Genomic DNA, 20,424 nt, shown 5'->3' with positions numbered 1-20,424 from the left:
AAACGATGTTCACGTGAGTCGTCAGTCTCCTTTTAAAAACACTGTTAAAAATATAACTATTTACATCTAAATACTCAACTGGAAATTGATCATAAGATTTACAGAATACATTTTCGGGTTTACAGTCGTTTGTATCTTACAAGGCATTTTTAATATATGTTACGTCCCATTCAATGCTTTATCACACACACAACTTAATACATATCAAACAATTTTATATTTATTTTTAACAAGTATGTTTAGTAACCTGTGTTCAATTATTTCGTTATACTTTTGACCGTTTTGGTTTATTAATGAAATTGAAACATGAAATTTGAACTGAAATTCTTCAAATACATTGAGTAATAAGCATATCTTAATTGCCAAAATTTCCTGTTCTTCTTTACATAAACTACCTTCCAATTAATGCTACATCACATACAAAACTTAGACACATTTGTGAAAACTTCTTTCACATTTGTGACACATTTGTGAAACTTCTTATTTGTGTTTCAAATGGACCTACAGTTATCGCATTGATTCTGTTTCTCCCTGCTATACCGTTTGGTGATCAGCCAAAGGAGCAATGTACGATGCTAAACAATACAAACAGATAGTTTATTAGAAATATGATTCATCTTCTAAGAACCCGTCTCTGCGTAGAACATATAGAACAAAGCGGTGCGTACATGTTTCAATAAGCTTTTCTGTTCATCCTACCGATAGAAGGAAAAAAGGTAATGCTGTCAGTTGGTACGGTGTAGTTTCCGTCTTTAAACACGTCTTAGTTAGTTCTTCAAAAGACGTTTTTAAAAGTTGAGGTTTTTGGCTTCATCGCGACTTTGTTAACATAAATCAGACAGTAACTTACTTCGTTGCAGCAAATATAACCTATTAACATCGTCCCTGTCTTTGAGTAAAGTCAGCTCCAATATAAACGGGTTAATTGACACTCATTAAAAAGCGTATACAAGAACGTCAACCCGTTGGAGTTTTCTAGAACCTAAAATTGCTATATTTACCGCATGCTCTAAGAAAACACTTGCCTTGACATCTACTGCATTATTTCAAATTAAACGGCAACTACTACCCTGGCAATGGCGATTTCGTTAAGTGTATTACAGTTGTTGTTCGGTTTAAACTTCCTTCTATTTAAATTTCCGTCCAGTGCAACGTGTCCACTTTTCACATCTGAGTCATCAAAAGAAACGAATCAAGTTGGGTTGGAATCAAGTCACTGACTTGAGTCTCTATATCATTTATTTGTATTTTCATTTTATTACGACATGGCACACTACGCCAGGCCATTAAAAATTCATACCCAATCAGCAATTGAGATCAGTTGGTAGAGCGCAAGTCCCGTAAAGGCACCTATCGTGGGTTCAAATCCCACTGCAGGATTGTTTTTCCAGCCTACGTCTCGCATATGTTGGCATACTTGGGATATCGACTGATTCGATATGACGCTTTTAACATGCCTGGTTTACTATGACTCAGGCAAACAACTACAATAGTGTGATATGACGCATCCAATGCTTTGACGTTTCTGTTAATGTTAGCCTGTACAGTTATTGTTTCTTTGACATACTTTGTGAAAAACTTTACAGTGCAAGTTTATGTGCAGTTATATGAATTCTAAGGATCTATGTACGGTTAACTTTTCAGAAATGTTTTATTAAATTGTGTAAATTTGCACATCAATTAAGTTGTGAAGGTTGGTTCGAATGGCAATGATATAATTTGAACTATTTAGTTTAGATATATTTATTTCTTTTGTTGGGGTCATTTATTATGACTTCTAGTAAGCAGTGTAAATTCAGTAATGTTCGTGTGTACCATCGCTTTTTGTAGGTGGTGTATTAAACAGTTGTGTTGTGTGTGATGGCTGTACAATAATTTTGCTGTAGAGTGGTGAAAATGAATGCATCTGTTCCTCAAACTTTGTAAAATAAATCGTTAAAGCGTGTGGCTGAATCATTCAAAATTGTAAGTCAATAAATTATTTAATCGATGATTTGTTCAGCAAAGTAAAATTGCTTTGGATAGTTTTATAATAATGTCAAAAAATTCGTTAGGATATAACAAAAAGCACGCTTCAAACTTATTAAAAGCAGTTTTATAATTTGCTGAACAATTTGAACAAGTTATATAAGTAAGTCACCCCATAGCTTGAGTCGTTTTTAATAATAAAGTTCTTTTTATGTCATACTCTGATTACAAAGGCCGTGTTGATTTTACAAAAATTATGAATCTATAATAAACCAATAGCTGCAGCATAAATGAAATTTGATTACAGTCCTGTTAATGCGTCCCCTCGCTTTATCATTACTTTAATGCGAGCTATGCCCTCCTGTATGTCTGCAGCTAATTGATACACTAAAATAAAGTACAATTAATTACTTTAGCAAATAAACAAATGTCATTCAACACGTCGGAAAAAAACCCACAAAGTTCGGTGTGGGATGAACAGCAAAATACGAAAATACCGGTAAGTGCAAATGTTTTGCGAAATTTAATTCCCATTTAATTTAATTAGGTTATAATTAAGAGCATGTGATGACCATTGAGGAGTTAATTTAACTCTGGCTTTATTAAAGTAAAAATACAGCAATGTATCTGTAACACAAACAATAAATGACTCAGGAAACGTAGAAAACAAACAAGCCCAAACGCAAGAGAAAACTAGACGTAAAGGAAAGGAAAAACGGATCAAGGTAAACCGGAACACAACATAGAAATAACATTCACCACAGAGCTTTTTGGAGATATCGGCCGTACAAGCTGCAGTTATATCAAGGTACCGACAATAATAATTTAACTTGTATTGATATATTGTACAAAAGTATATGTATAAAGGAATAGTTTTAAAGGTTTGTTAAAAATGCTTCTAAAATATAATTCTGACGCATAAAGGTGAGGAGTATTTATTAGTGTAATTCCTAGAATACACAACACACTGCCTTCATTTATTAACGAAATTTTTGTACAGATTTTCAGAAGGGTTCAGATGAGAGAATTTAATCCGTACATTCCACCACCGCCACCTGTAAACCAATGTAAGTAGATTTTCTATTAAAAACTATTGCTATTGTCTTTAAACATTATTTTTTAAGTCACCAAATAATCATTTCAGCTCGAAATGCATTTGACAACTTCGACCCTGGTGCACCCCCAGCAGAAGAACCAGCACATGCGGATACCGATGAGGGTCGAAACCCGGTTAATCAGTTGCAAACAGAACGAAACTAGCCTCCTATCAACTAATGCTTGCCTAAATGTACATTTAAAAAACATGATTTTTCGTTTCTTTGTCATAGGCTTAGAATACTGTTGATACCTTAACTGAAACAGGTACATTAGTTTGTATTATTACTACTTGGAAAAGCTCTTATTATGATAAATGTAGCCAGGGTATGTGGAGAATTACCTTTCATTTCATATACAACTGTATGTTTTTAACACGCAATGTATGTATCTGTGTCTACTCAACAAATCTGTTTCTTCTGACAAGTGGTTTATCCGATCAGAACGCCTGTGAAAAGTACCAACAACCTCTTTTTTTCTTTTGCGGTTGTGCTACGTCACATCCTGGAAGCAGAGTGCCAAAGTGTGACGTGACACAAGCAATGTTTTTATGTTGTTTCTTTAGCATGTGCCTTGGGGTAAATGTCTTTACAGCACTCTGTCTACTGAAATCGATATGCTAATTATGTGTGGTCCACCAGGCAGACACTGCACGTGCTTTTCAGTGAAAGTTTAAGATAACAAATAGTTATAAAAGAAAATAACCCAAACATGCTGCCCAAAAAAATATTTACAGCTGATGTGATAAGCTATTGTATGTACACAGAAGTATGCAGCGATTGAGAATTGTTTCATTCCTGTCATTTTGAGATTTTAAAATAGATTCTGATGTGCTGATTGTAAAAAAGGGTTTGAAATGTATAACAATGTTTGCAATTTTCCAGTTAAAAAAGTTTACAAGTAAAAATAGTAAATTAGTAACTTTTAATAAAAGTGTTAATGTAAAAAATAGTACCTTCATACAAAATGGGTAAATGCATTTCGAGGCAGAAGTGCGATGATCAGCAAAGAGAGGAACCGATGAGTGGGTGAGTGCGAGAGTGCGAGAGTGCGAGAGTGCGTGAGTGCGTGAGTGCGTGAGTGCGTGAGTGCGTGAGTGCGTGAGTTCGTGAGTTCGTAAGTGGGTAAGTAGGTGAGTGCCTGAGTTCGTTAGTTCGTGAGTTTGTGATAGCAAAAATACTTTTGAGCTGAGTTGCAATGTCGTCGCAAGTGAACTATACACCTCAATTTGCAATTTTGTTACTCTTTTGTTTCATAGATTTGTGGGCTGTCCAGCAGTTCAACCACACCACGTAAGAAAAATAAAAATAGTATTTAGTAAAATAATACAATGTATTTTTCTAAACAATTTTTAGTCTAAGATGAGGACCGAATTACTTCAGAAAATGTAAATCTATGCCAGCCACTTTGTTTGAAATGTGTTTTTGAATCCCAGTGAATAACTTAATAATTAGCAGGTACAAACAAACTAAATTAGAACTGTTAAATATCTTTAACACCAAGTTAAGCTCAAAATTATTTTGTACATATTTTCGATAAAGTTAAGATGAGAGAATTTAATCCAAACATTCCACCACCGCTACCTGTAAACCAATGTAAGCAGATTTTCTTTGAAAAATATTGATGTCGTAGTTGGACACTATTTTTTATGTCACCAAACATTCATTTCAGCCCGAGTTGCATTTGACAACTTCGACCCTAACGGAACCCCAGCAGAAGAACCATCACAAATAGATGGCGATGAGGGTCGAAATCCGGATAATCAGTTGCAAACAGAACAAAACCAGCCTCGTAACAACTAATGCTTGCCTAAATGTACATTAAAAACTATGCTTTTGCGTTTATTTGCCATAGGTTTAGAATATTGTTGGTCTATTCCAATGCAGATGGATGAATTTGTAATACACTTTATTGTATTAACCTAATTACAATTTGGAAAAGCTTCTGTCATAAATGTGGCTAAGGGATGTGGAGATTAAACTCTCATTGCACTTAGAAGTGTATGTTTTTTAGATATCATGCATGTATCTATATAATATTCAATCAATATATGTTTCTTCCAACAAGTAGTTATTAATATCATAAGCGTGGCTTTTAAACTTTCCGTCTGAAATAAAAATCGAAAAATTTAAGTAATCTAGCTAAAAACCATGCAAAATGTACAGCTTATCCGATAAGAGCGCCTGTTGAAAGTGCGATACCATATTTTCACTTCATTTTGAGAAGGTTTTACGTCACATCCTGGAAGTTGCGCGTCAAAGTGTGACATGACGTGGCCAATGTTTTGATTTTGTTTCTTGTGCGTCTGCATGTTTGTCGTGGTTAAAGCCTCTACAGCACTTTGTCTACACTTTTATATGTGCAAATTATCAGTTCTACAGAGATCAGGTAGAAATAAATGTGCATTTTAAAAGTTCAGAATGAACTGAGAGACAAATGTGCTAACTGCTAAGTGTTATGGACATGGTGATTTAGACATTTAACAAGGTTTAGAAGGAAGCATTCAAACCAATTGCAAGTGTAAAACAAACAACATTATCAAAGGTATAAAAGTACAATATTACACCCTTTGTAAAAAGTGGGTGAATGTATTCAACAAAATTGTATAAACGGGGACGATATACATAATCGAACGTTATGGAGAAATCATCTAAAACATGTGAGTTTTTTGCCAAAGATAAAAAACGTTTCATTTTCCAATTGTTTTTAGATGTTACCTAAGAATTGAACACTTTGTTTCTTTTGCATCGGGTTATTTCCCATTAGACTTGACAAGTCACTTTGTTTAAATGTAAGTATTAGGGAAACAATACTACGTAAATATATTATCTATCGTTTTTGGCGGAGTTTGTTTGACAATGATCAGAAATTTTTCTACCGGTTTGCTTTTATTGTTGTAAATCAAAACTTAAACGTTTTCTAAGCCAAAAAATTTATTTAAAAAAACAATTATTTTTTTTTATAGTTTACACGAGTTACTAGCAAATTGTTTAAAATCTAAACATTTTTGTTTGATTTGATTCATTGAAAAAAAAGTTGTTGACTACAACAATGTCACAGGAAGAAATGGAGCATTCCCTACATACATATGGGGTAAGTAAGATTAATGCAAAATGAAATACGTGTTTATCCTGCTAAGTGGTAACATGTGTTTATGTTGATGTTTTTAGATCTTTAAAAAAGACAAAGATTGCAGTTTGTCAGCGCTGCCATATATATTAGTTTTGCTTTGTTGATTAGAATCAAAATGTTTTAAATCAAATGTTTTTTTTAGAATCTGACTTCTCCACCACATCTACAGCCATCACCACCATTATATTCACAACCAATACCAACACCACCTCCATTGCCTAAGCAGTCATATTTGCAATCAATGCCAGCACCACGGGCAACAGGCAATGCATCTCTCAAGGTTACAACTTTCATATGTGGTAATACATTGCGATACATGTCCAAGGTAATTATGTACAGGCAAGAACTATTTTATTCATAAGCCTTTCACAATTTCAAATATAGCTATGAATTTTGGAACACTATATAGAGATGTGTTTATAAATTATATTGTGACAATAACGGCCTTAATAAACATAAAAAACGACATGCTTAAGTGTTCAAACGTTTCGGTAAATGCTCATACTATCTCAGCGATATGAAGGCCACATGAGTTACACACTTATTGCTGAAAAAGGCATGTCACTATTTTACGTTTATTTGGCCGTTATTTTCATCATTAAACTATAAATTTATTTGCAATTCGTAACAAATACGGGTTCTAGCAAACTAAATATTTGCTAATTTGGCAAAAAATGTTAAAAAAGGAATAAGTTCTGTTTACATTTTTGACAAGTTTGCATACAAAGAGGAATCAGTCATACCACCACCACCTTTCGGATCACCAGCAAATGAACCAGTTCAAATGGATGTTAATACGAATAAAAACCCAAACAACCATCTGCAATCGGAACAAAACCGACCTGTTGGTACATAATACTTAAATGTGGTGAACATCTACAAATACGGACATGACATTTATTGTGAATTTGCCAGAGATTTCGATTAGTTGCATGATTTTGTGATATTGCATATTGTTGTATCTAAATATACTACATCATTATCGGTGACAGTATTTGACAACTTTGACCCCAACGGAATCCCAGACCAACCAGGGCAATTGGATGGCAATGAGCATCAAATCTCATCAGAATATATACAACATTTAGCGACGCAGGTTAGATAGTTAGTAGGATAACCATTTATTCACTGAAATAAACTGGTGTTAGCAAGTAATATCTTTAGGTTTGTTTTTTTGTTGCTTTTTCAAACCCCCAAGAACGTCTTAGAAATGTTATGTAATACTTGCAAGCTAGCATCAAACTTCATTACCTAGTTTCTAAAGAAAGGTGTGCTACACCTGGTACATCCCTTTTTTAAGATATAACATCTCGTTTCGACCTGATATAAAACAACGAGCGAATTAATGTATTGCATTTATTAACAAAACGTATTGGCATACGTCACTATTATATACCAACTGTTTTGCAATTTTGTTGATCTTTTGTTTCACAGCATCTGCCTTGTCCACCAGTTCAGCCATACCAAGTAAGAATAATACTTAAGAAAATAGGATTTAGAAGAATAATACTTAAATATTTAAAAATAATAAAAGTAATTTTTAGTCGATGAAGACCGAATTACTTCAGAAAATATTCTCCATTCCATCAACTTTGTTTAAAATGTGTTTTTGAATGCCCGTTAATAACTTAATGTTCAGCAGGTGCAAACAAACAAAACTGTTAAAAATCTATGACACTAAGTTAAGCTCAATATCATTTTGTATAGATTTTTAGAAGGGTTCAGATGAGAGAATTTAATCCAAACATTCCACCACCGCCCCCACCACCTGTAAACCAATGTAAGTAGATTTTTGTGAAAAACTATTCCTGTCGCCGTTGGACACTATTTTTTATGTCACCAAATAATCCTTTCAGCCCGAATTGCATTTGACAATTTCGACCCTAATGGAGTCCCAGCAGAAGAACCAGCACACCCGGTTAATCAGTTGCAAACGGAACGAAACTAGTCTCCTACCTACTAATGCTTGCCTAAATGTACATTAAAAACCATAATTTTTCGTTTATTTGTCATAGGCTTAGAATACTGTTGGTCCCTTAACTAAAACAGGTACATTAGTTTGTATTAATTACCACTTGGAAAAGCTCCTATTATGATAAATGTAGCAAGGGTATGAGGAGAATTACCTTTCATTTCATATACAACTGTATGTTTTTAACATGTAATGTATGTATCTGTGTCTACTCAACAAATATGTTTCTTCTAACAAGTGGTTTAGGACCAGTCGGCCAAGTTCCTGCCCAAAATGTATTACGTACATCATGTCACACTTTGACGCGCAACTTCCAGGATCGACGTAAGAATGTATTACGTCACGTCACATTCTGGAAGTTGCGCGTCACAATATGACATGACGTGGTCAATGTTTCGATTCAGTTTCTTATGCGTCTGCATGTTTCTCGTTGCAAAAAAAAAAACTTTACAGCACTTTTTCTGCAGTTCTAGATCTGCAAATTATCAGTTGTTCAGTCATCAGGCAGAAACTATAAATGTACTTTTTAGAAGTTCGAGATCAACTTAACAGTTATGAGAGAAGTAAACGAAATTCTATCATGCTAATGTTAATGTGAGGACAATATATATATGAACATAACGGGGGAATTATTTGAAACATTTGAGTTATTTGCCAAACATAACAAAACGTAACATTTTTTAATGGTTTTTAACCGTTACTAGAGAGTTGGACATATTTTTTATTCTACATCTGGTTGTTTTCCATCTGGGATTTGACAAGTCACTTTGTGTAAATGTGAGTATTAGGGAAACAGTTGCTTTTTTGATTTTGTTTAAACGCAACTGACAAACTTAACGAATAGTATTTTGTATTTAAAGCAAAGTTTTCGAATTACAATTTTATTTAAGTGGTAATTAATTTTAAAATGCATAAAAGATATACGAAAACAAAACATTTTCTAAACCAAAAAAGTCATTAAACAAAAAATAAACGTTTTGTGTTATAGTTTGCAAGAGTTTCTAGCTAATTGTTTAAAATCTAAACATTTTTGTTTGATTTGATTCAGCGAAAAAAAGGTTGTTTACTAAAACATGTCAAAGGACGCAACAGAGCAGTCAGTTCATACATGAGCAGAATTAATGTTTATGTGGTAACACTTGCTTAGTCAAGATTAATAGCTTTCGAAGCAGTTATTTCTAAGACTATTGTTTTGGCATCTCCAAACAGATGTATATTAACATGACAGTTTGTCAGTGCTATCATGTATTAGTTTTTCTTTCTTTGACCACCACAGCCACCACTACCTTAGCAATCACATCTACAATCAATGCCAGCACCAAGGCAACCAAACAATGCACCCCACTGGGGTACAACCTTCATGTGTGGTAATACATTGCTATACATTTCCAAGGTAAATATGTAAGAACTGTTTCAATCGTAATACTTTTGAAATTTCAAGTATTAAGGGTAGCGTGTGGTCCACTTACAGGTTTTACCGGCGAACCGTTAGAGCAGCGTCCTTAACCCAAGGCGTGGAAACAATAGCGCTACAAGAGCTAATATTTCAAGCAACGGCACGACAAACTCTGCAAATATTTTTTTGCAATAGGCTAATGTTGTCTTAAGCTCTTATCATGTACTATGTCAATACCAAACTTGATTGATTGGGGTTCAAAGGGCAAGTAAGTTAGCAATCAGTAGAAAAGTTTGGTGACTCTAAGTGCAAGTCTTAATAACCAAAGCTATACGAGGCCTTTTTATCAAAAGTTGACAGATCAGCAATTGTAGTTTAATTTAATGGGAATATTACGGGCTTGATCACGTTTTTGTTTAAAGCAGGTAAATCTTGTTAACTAGATTTTGATAAATTTTATGCATCACGTGTACAAACAGGCAATAAGCATGTAAGTAATTGTTAGTAAGGGCTAATTTGAATAAGCTGATTTAATTATGCCTTTACGCAACTGTCAACAAATGAACCCAAATAGCAGTGAAATTGGTAGGTGCATCACTAAGTAAGCTTATATCTGAAGTTGTTGAAGTGAGTTATAAGGCCAAGCAAAGTCGCAATAAGTCAACACCACAAATTTGTTACCGGCCAAACTGCCGATTTCCTCAAACACAACAACACCTATGTTTCTTGATTTTGGGTTTAAACTCTATTGGAAACTAAAATAATATGAGATAAGTCAGTTAGGTATCGTCATATGTCCGTTTAAATGCATAAAGCATTAATAATAGTCGCAACAATGTTTTTTTTTTGCTTTCAGTCGTTACAGTAAATATCATTGTCTTGTTTTGAAATTACTATGAGTGATCCGAAACGGTCTCACACAGGTAAGATGTAATTTATATTGTATGCGTAATGTAAGTTTAGAGGGGGTAATTTTTGCAGAAAATCTGTGCAGACTGTATTTGCACTGACCACCGCACTACGGTTTCCTACTTGGTCACGTACACAGCACTGTCTAGTTCCTTTTTGTTGTACAAGCACCACTTATTTGCACACCAGCATTGGTTCTCAGCAAACATAAAAGTGTTACAGTACAACAGTCACATGCACAAACAATCCGGTCGATAAACTTACTTAAATAAGTCTTTATTTCGTCATTAAAAAAACCGTTACCAGGACTTTAATTGAAACATTTCCACACACATCAAATTACGTACCAACTTGTTAGGAATTCAAGGCAAAAGTAAAGACTTTAAAAACACTGTTTTGTCAATTTTAAAATACATTTACCATTAATTTCATTAAGTTGCGCTGTAACGTAAGCACAGAAATAATTTTAAACCTTTGGTTGCAACAAGTGATGCACAGAAGTTTCGGTTGCCCAACACATTTTGTCTGAATATGTCGTTTCCAATGCTTCAGTTTTGGCCCGAACTTCTTTTTAATTTTTTCCGAAACCGAACTTTTTGTTTGCATAAAATAGATGCCTAAACTTCTATTATCGCCAATAGACGCCTGGTCTGAAATACATTCGATTTTATGAAAAATAACCTTGTGAGCTTTTCTGCTGATACCACAAAGCTGTCACTCAGTTTCAAAGATTATATTTTCTTACACGAGGTCAACACAGCACCGTTTCCAAAATAGAATGACTTGCGCCACAAAAACAAGTCCAAAAAACTGCAAGGCGCAGAACAAAACGTGCGCCTCAGGAAAGACGCGGGCAGTCACAGGCATGTTGCCATCAGCCACTTGTGCCGCAACCACGCACTACCAATTTGCGTACAGTCCGTACACACACGATGTAAATAAGCACACACACAATGTAAATAAATTTGTGACAACAGCATTACAAATAACATTATAATTAATGACAAACATATAAAATAGATAAAAAAAAATTTCTACAACTTGGATTGTGGAAATATAAGTTGTGGATTTGAAACATATCTTGTCAGAAATTAACTCTGTTTCTCAACCTGTCAACTACAAAAGCTAAATAGGAAACATCATATTGGCAAAGTCATTTATTGCGTACTAGTATTTACTTTGCTTCGTCTGCTGCCTAAATTATAGATGCACGTGTTTTGAAACGATCGCAAACGCAAAGAGAACGTGAAGGTATGGAGGAATCAAGCAAAAAAGGTCAGTTTTTCCGTATGTTACGTGCAGAAATTTAAAAAATAATCTACATGAAAAGATTAATTCCAAAGTGGTTGTTGAAGATCACCGCATTGGTTAACGTTTTAATGTAGTTTTGAATGAAAACTAATAAGAATTTCAAACTACACTTTTTTCATTTAATTTAGCGAAAAACGAATTTGTGAAATTAACATTCACAGAAAAAACAGTGAAACAGTCAATCAACACTCCGAATGCTGGCAGCGAAACTATTGAAGTAAAACCGGTAAAGAAATGGCTTGGGTTTGTATCTATTGGTAATATAGTCACTAGTTTTATATTCACAAATTTTATAAATAAATAAAAAGATAAAACCCGGTAAGGACAAAACGTAGTAATGAATGCTAACTTTTCGGGCGGAGGAGTTCTTTGCTTCCGTGTTCCGTAATGCTAACTTATGATTTTGCTTCCGTGTAATCCGAATTTATGCAGCATTAGGGACCATTATCTGTGCTCAATAATAGTTGACAAACATGAGTTTGTCACAATGAATCTGTAAAGCTTTATTTGCGTTGACGTTCTTCAAACCATAGTGGGAATTGATAAAAAAAATTCTTAAAAATAGGGTGATTTTTTCTTATGTGGCTTTGTTCGTTTTGGCACAACAGTTTCATTCCACAACTGCTACTATACATTTACTACTTCCGCAATAAGTTATTTTAAAGCACAAATTGAGAATGTGTTGCCAGTGACACCAGATGAATGACATAAAATATTGTCCTATTTTCGTTATTTAATCTTTTGTAAATTACTGACCAACCATCACATCACTTCGGAAACATAGAAACTTCTGTAAATAAAAAACTATAAAACAACCTGAGATTTTGGATGTTTTATTTAAATAGAGAATCAATGAAATAAAACAAACCAATATATGTTATATATTATATAACAAACCACAAATTTGAAAACTTGTTTGTTGCGAGAAACAAATCAAACATTTACGTATGTAAAGCATGCATGTTTCACATCTGCACCATCCTATCCGCTACTACGTTGTGTTGTCGATTATTTAACGTCCTACTACGTTGTGTTTTCTTCGTTTCAGGAGGAGGTGTTGTTCGTACGTAAAAGAAAGGTAAGTAATAAAATTACGTTGTTGGCAAAAAATGTCACACTGTTACGGGATAAATTCTAGTCCAAAGACGGTTTTGCATTTCACCACTCCGCATTACTTGCAACATCCCCAACCATAAACCATGCTTTACCGTTGTTAACAATCATGGTCTGCCAGTATCAATCTGTAACGTCGTATCCGCATCAACGTTCTTCAACGCATTGCGAAAATTAATTAAAGATGTGCATAAAACAGGTTAGTTTTCATCTTATTCCTTTCGGCCCATCACTTTCTTGGCACAACTATTACTGAACTATAGTAGTAACTAAATTGCAAATGGCACTGAATGGATCAAAATATGACAAGTACTTGAAAATTTGTCCTGTTTTTGTTTGTGTAAACTTTGACTTGTTTCGTTTTATTATTTTGTTTATTGCAATTTTGGGATAGGGTTGGCGCAACCGGAAAACATCTTCGACTTTTGTTGTTTCCCAACACAAGAATCTTCGCAACAGCGTTATGGATCTAGGAGGTTTGCTTAATTTTATCTTAATTAAGTAACGAAGAGTGTAAAATAGTCGTATTAGTAACGTTTAAACAAAGTTTCTTGCTGTGACAAAATCGGTTTAAACAAATACTTGCATTGTGAGTTTTTGTTACCTGCTGCAGTCACTTGGCAAAAAGTTGCATTACTGATTTGGAACCATAGGCGCCGAGTTTTACAAAAATGTAAGGTGGCGGAGGTTAAACTGACGTCATTTTGTGTGACGTCACTAATGCGTATACCATTTATTACAACACATTTGCATTGTACACAACAATGGGCAAACATTCAGACAATCGTGTGTTTGACGTCAGAAACAAAGCACTAACCTGAATTGGTGGCAGTTTTAAGCCACGTTTTGTTACTGAATCGCCAGCACGCTAGTCTAAAAGCAAATCTGTTCCCATTTTTCTTCAGATTTGAGGATATTTCTTGCGATACCGCTACAAACTAACCAAAATATCCACGGTGGCCGCCACCGTGCTTTACAAACCCAAGGTGGCGGCGCCACCCCGCCACCGCCTACTCGGCGCCAATGCTTGGAATCATTACTGAACTTATTAATGACTTCTTGTTTATAGAGTGCCCACAACAAACCAATGTAACACTACCAGAGCCGGTAATAATGTATTTTTTTCAATTTTTGTGTTCATCTGCTAATCAACATATTTTTTGTTACATTCAGGTTCAATCAAATTCACAAATACCATCTGACAAGACAAGCACAGGTAAAATGTATTCGATTTGAGGTTTGTCTGTGGATGTGATTATCCAACATCATCTTTAAGCATTTTTAGGACTACTTTAGAAATTTTGAAACAGGGTTCTCGTCCACCGAGGCTTTTACTTCAAAGAGGGGTGCGATTTACTTTTCTGATTTTATAAGTATGTTCAAGAACTGGGAGACTCAGCTAACTTTAACTTACTAGCAGATTTTATTTGTCTTGCAAACAAAAAAGGAACGAGGGGCACATCAGCTTAATCATGATGCTATTTGAATACATTTTGTTTCGAAAGCAAGTTTGGACATTTAACTTGCCACAGGGGACACCTTATTTGCTGTGGATGGTGACGAATGGGCCTTACTTTTTCAATGCAGCGGCGGTAACGAGCTTGTCCTCAAAATTGTTTCTCTTTCACAGACCCTATAGGCCCACTAGCATTTTCCAAACTGCAAAGTATTTGTATTTTTTAGTTTGTTAAATGTAGTGTAATTTCATGTTGAATATATGGAATTCTAATTTGATGTTGAATATATGGGATTCTACCGAGTAAAGCTCCACTGTTTTAAATGCGATTGTTTGCCCATATTTGTAATATTATTTTGCCTAAGATGTAAAAAAATTCTCAGAGGCGTTGGAACAACCGCGTGAAATGGACCCTGTGTGTGGTAGTAGCAAGCACATTCGGCATTAACTGTTAACTGAAGCTTTCGTGTTGCTGGATTCTAACGGTCCACATCTGCTGAAGAGGCAGAACTTTTACACAAATTATAATCTCACAGGGGGAGATTTTGAACCAGTGTCTTAGAAAGGGGGCGATTTCCTCAAAAAGGTTGAAAAGCCCTGCTTGAATATATGCTACACTAATTTAACAAAACTAAAACAAGCACAAAAAGCTCAGACGATTATTGTTATTGCTTGGAACAACAGTGGATTGCAACATTAAACGTAAATATTGTTTAAACTGACACAACAACCAAACAATGTTCTGTTGAAAAATGCGTATTTTTTATGAAGCTATGAGCAAGTTTTTTGTGAGTAACAATTTGGTTTGTGATTTTACAGGGGTTTCTAGGGCAAGTATAACGTAAAATAGTGTAACGCATCTCCTTTTTAATTATAACAGAGGAAAACAACTTGGTGACAGCAGCAGCTCTGGAAGAGGAAACAGAGAAAATTTCAGTACGCGCTACATTTCCCAGACCGGTATTTTTTCTTGTGTGAAATGCATGACAAATAACACACATGGTATGGAATCGAACATATATACTTCGAAATGTAAATAACTAACACAACATTATATTGGCTGTTATATATAGCTTTTCTACCATACCCATTCAGTAGAGAACTACTTATAGAAACCAGAAATTTTAGTAATAGTAATATTTGTCAAAAATTACATTCAGTCAATAAAATTTGCATTGCGTACGCTATCAGTGAGATATAAGTCCCAAGGAAGGAATTTACTGGTTTACGATTATGGCGGCAGAGCGGGAGTGCTCAGCTTGACGTCTGGACAGACGTTTTTCGAGACAGTCGTTTCGGTGATTAGTAATCAGTTTGTGTGCAGCAGTGCTGTGTCGTTTTATTAAGTTATCACGCGCATTTTCAGTTCTGGCGCAGGTTTTACACCTAAGACGCAATTCGAACTCGATAAACGTACTTCGGTTTCGTTTATGTCAGGCAAAACATCGTTGATCAAAATAAATATGAAATTTAATAAACTTTTTCGAACGCCGCACTAAATGGTCTTTAAATTCTCGTTGTCAGCTTTGCCGTCTCATAACCATGGGTCACTAAAGGTCAACTAGTAGGCATTACAACACCGTTACGTATTTTTCGTGATAAAAGGTTTTTTTAAATGCTCGTTGTCAGGTCGAGCATCAGGTGTCAATATTTTCAATCAGTTAAGTAGTCAAGTTTTAAGCACCGCTATTGAATCTATATCAACAAAAATAAATCCACAAAAAATTAAGTCACACTACTTTATGCGTAAAATAGCATATTTTTTTGTTTACACCGCAAGAATTATATTGTATATTACCAACTAGAATCCAAGAGGGTCAATACCTTCTCCTACCATTACCTTGAGTAACCTCGGTTAAAATAGCAATGGGGTTTCAGGCCCACGGAGCAACACTGTTTGAGAGTGCAACTTCGTTTTAATAGTAACCGGAATTTTTTTTAGTATTCTTCCTTCAGGCGATCATCGTCCAGCTCGTCTGAAGAGGTAAAGTCACCATGTAGTAAAATTCTAAAATAATGAACTTGCAAAATGCATGCAGAATATTTTGCCAACAAACCCTGGTTGTAAAAGCAAAACACAACTTAATTTGTCTTTAGTGTTAAGATTTGCATTTAATTCTCAGATAATTTACTGCGCACCTTCACGATACAAAGGTTTCTTGCAGGTGAGCAATGTTTAAAAAAATTGTGTGATGTTTCATGAAATAATATTCTGTGGTAAAGTTTTGAGTTGATTGATGCATATCGCATAACCATGATTCAGTAATTATGGGTCCCCTTCCCTGAAGGGGACACATATTGTTTTTGTCCGTATTTTTTTTTCTTTTTTCTGTCTAACGCTGGCTTGTGAGACGCGTTTGGTCAAGAAAGAGTGCTCCAAATTTATTCAAATTTACAGAGATTTTAGATTATAATCCAAACTTGATGCTCCTGAAGTTTGACCCCGATTGACCCAGCGGTTCACCCACAGGCTTCCAAAACGTAATTTTTTTGAAACGGCTGTACTGACTAAAGTACAGAATCTAGGAGTTTCATGCTTTGTTGTTTGGTGCAATGTAAAGTTTTTTAAAGAATTTTTTATCTTTTTTCGGATTCACCCATTTTTTACCCTTTAAACCCCGAAATAAACGGTTTTAGTTTTAAAGCAGAAATACATGTCCTATGGTGCAGAAATATTTGAAAAAGTTAACAATTGTTTAAGCAGGATATTCGTTTAGTATGTAAAATTTTGCCGGTTACCTTTACAATCCATAATATCCGTACGCTATCAGTCAGATATAAGTCCCAAGGGAGGAATTTACTGGTTTACGATTATGGCGGCAGAGCGGGAGTGCTCAGCTTGACGTCTGGACAGACGTTTTTCGAGACAGTCGTTTCGGTGATTAGTATTCAGTTTGTGTGCAGCAATGCTGTGTCGTTTTATTAAGTTATCACGCGCATTTTCAGTTCTGGCGCAGGTTTTACACCTAAGATGCAATTCGAACTCGATAAACGTACTTCGGTTTCGTTTATATCAGGCAAAACATCGTTGATCAAAATAAATATGAAATTTAATAAACTTTTTCGAACGCCGCACTAAATGGTCTTTAAATTCTCGTTGTCAGCTTTGCCGTCTCATAGCCATGGGTCACTAAAGGTCAACTAGTAGGCATTACAACAGCTTTACGTATTTTTCGTGATAAATGTTTTTTAAAATGCTCGTTGTCAGGTCGGCCGCGGCATGACCACGGGTTACTCAAGGTCAACTAGTAGGTATTACTAACACGAACTTTCTTTCGTCATAACGTAGCGTTTTTTGCAACAAATTTAGGAATCAACGCTCAAGGCATGTATAAATTAGGTTAAACGGTGTTGTTGAACAGTGCTATTGAAAACGGTGTCAACAGGTCAAACAGTCGTTTGGCGTGTGCACCCTGAGAGGTTACTACAGGTCAATGGTTTTGCGAAACAAAGTTAAATAAAAAACTATTTGTTATGTGTACACTTGTAGCAAATTGCTTTTTAATTTGAAGTGTCTGCAACACAACTGTTACAGCTTTCTTGAAAAAATTGTGTTTAAAACCCGACCTTGGACGACAATATCTGGGTCAAAACAAGAGAATCAATTGAAATTATTTGTTTTGTTCTTTTTTTAGTATTTGTAATTATATGACAATAATAGTGCAAAAAGAATACGAACAAAAATTTTTTATTGTTGGGTTAATGCTTTCTAAAAATTTGTTCCTAAAAATCTAAAAGTCACCGCAACGTTTGTTTACTGTAAATCCGCACAAACACGCGTGTGGGGACCCATTAGTTTTTGTTTACAAAAACAATCATATGTGTAGATCAAATGATGTGTATAGTTAATTGGTAAATATCGTATAGAATATATAAAATGGAAGTATATCAGAAAGCCACCATTCTAGTTTATAATGGGATTTATTTCTCCCCAGTTTCGGTTTGCTAAGTATTTAGTCACTAGTTTTATAACTTATTTACAGAGCTTAAAAGCGCGTCAAGGACAGAACGTTGTAATAAACGCCCTAACACCGTGTTTTTTTGTTTTCAGGAGGTAGGTATCCAAAGGTGGTAAGTTAAAAAAAATACATTCCGATGTAAAAAATGCAACGCTTTTGACGATTTCTCAACGTTTGCAGGAATATAGAAAACATACATAAAAAAGTTGGGTCGTTGATATTTTCATGTAATATTTTTAATCAGTTAAGTAGTGAAGTTGTAAGGACCGCTATTGAATCTATATCGTCAAAAATCAAAATTAAAACAAAAATAAATCCGCAAAAAATTAAGTCACACTACTTTATGTGTAAAACAGCATATTTTTTTTGTTTACACCGCAAGAATTATATTGTATATTACCAACTAGAATCCAAGAGGGTCAATACCTTCTCCTACCATTACCTTGAGTAACCTCTGTTAAAATGGCAATGGCGTTTCAGGCCCATGGAGCAACAGTGTTTGAGAGTGCAACTTCGTTTTTAACAGTAGCGGGAAATTTTCTTTTTTTAGTATTCTTCGTTCAGGCGATCATCGTCCAGCTCGTCTGAAGAGGTAAAGTCACCATGTAGTAAAATTCTTGGCAAACAAATATATACTTAAGACACATTCACAGTTTTAGATCCAATTTTCTTGTGTAGATATATGTAGAAAATATCGTGGAACCTCCACCCAACGTAAACCGACCACCTCCAAACCAAGGTAGGTAGTATAATTTGAAGGTTGACAGTAAATCTAGATGAACGCAACCATTTTTTTGTTAATTAATGCGTCTTTTTTACAGGCCTATTTGCATTTGACATTTTTGACCCTAATGGACCCCCAGCAGAAGAACCAGCTCAAATAGATGGCGATGATGATCGAAACCCGGACAATCAGCAGCAAACAGAACAAAACCAAACTCATGACAACTAATGTTTGCTGCAACGTACATCATAATCATGCAGAACCAAACAAACATTGAAAAACATAAAGTTCCATAATGAGTTGTCGCCGCTATTGAAATATTAAACAGGTCGACAAAGCAATTAAACAAAGCTCGAAACTGCAGCACCACGCATATCTGCCGTACCATGCAAATATACATTGTGTCCTGCTTCACAAATTTGTTGTTCTACGCGCTTTACCGTCTTACAATTTGTTATACTGAACGTTTTGGCGATTGACCAGGAGTTTAACCACTTTGGTTCAAAGTAGTACAAAATTCAACGATTTAACATTTAATGAATAAAAATTTGAAAATGGATCAGACCATAGATTTAAACCGCCAAATTTAAAGTCAAATGAAAGCAAAGAACTTGATATGGATTTTCTTCGAAACATAAGTATGTAAAATTTGTATTTGTTTGTGAAGATTTGCTTCATCAGATTACAGACGTTTGCAGTAGGTTGGTTTGTAACCGAAACTAAATAAAACGTTGGATACAAGCGATACACTCGGTGGAAGCATTAAGTATAAAATAAAATCGTATTCAGTCATCATAGTAAAAAATCCCAAAAAAAAATCCCAAAATTATTTAATACTTCAGTAAAGGTTTTGACTATAAAACTTCATTCTGGCTGTGACTGCCATTTCTAAACTTTTATTTTTGTGTAGGTTAGTGGTTCCCATGAATTGTACAAATGTAGCGATTAGTTTCAAAAACAGCTCGTTTGAAAGGGAGTTAAAACAAGCTAATTTTATGAAAATTGCTAACAATGTTTCAAACTTAGTAATACTTCTCATCACAATTTAATTAAGAGACACATGCTAATCTAAACTAGGAAATTGAAAAGCAAAAATGTGACTTTGGTGGTCATATAACCAATACACACACACAGAATTAATTGTATCCGATTATATTGTTCTACAATCACAGAAACAAAAAAAAAACTTTGACAAGGTATCTGACAACAATAAAGCAGTAAATATTACATGTACTGTATGACTGGTTTTGAAAACTCTAGCAAATTTAACATTCACAAATTTGAGAATAAATCGCTGCCTAGTTTGTTGTTTTGACGAAAATTTAAAGCGATTTTATGTCGTGAGAAACAGTACAGTGTTATTTGTGAAAAGTTATTACGAAAAGTTAT

General features: G+C 34.7%; 1 long non-coding RNA gene across 1 annotated transcript; it reads left to right on the top strand.

Moving 5' to 3' along the window:
* The first annotated feature begins 18,850 nt into the window (after positions 1-18,850).
* On the top strand, positions 18,851-19,514 carry LOC145220334 (uncharacterized). The gene is made up of 3 exons (XR_013858109.1): positions 18,851-18,903; positions 18,990-19,050; positions 19,133-19,514. It is a non-coding gene; the product is annotated as an uncharacterized LOC145220334 (long non-coding RNA).
* The last annotated feature ends 910 nt before the right edge of the window (positions 19,515-20,424 follow it).

The sequence above is a fragment of the Phallusia mammillata genome, chromosome 3, assembly GCF_965637545.1.
Source record: "Phallusia mammillata chromosome 3, kaPhaMamm4.hap1.1, whole genome shotgun sequence".
Lineage (NCBI taxonomy): Eukaryota > Metazoa > Chordata > Ascidiacea > Phlebobranchia > Ascidiidae > Phallusia > Phallusia mammillata.
Note: the sequence above shows the minus strand (reverse complement) of the source record. Positions and strands in the feature narration are given on the sequence as shown.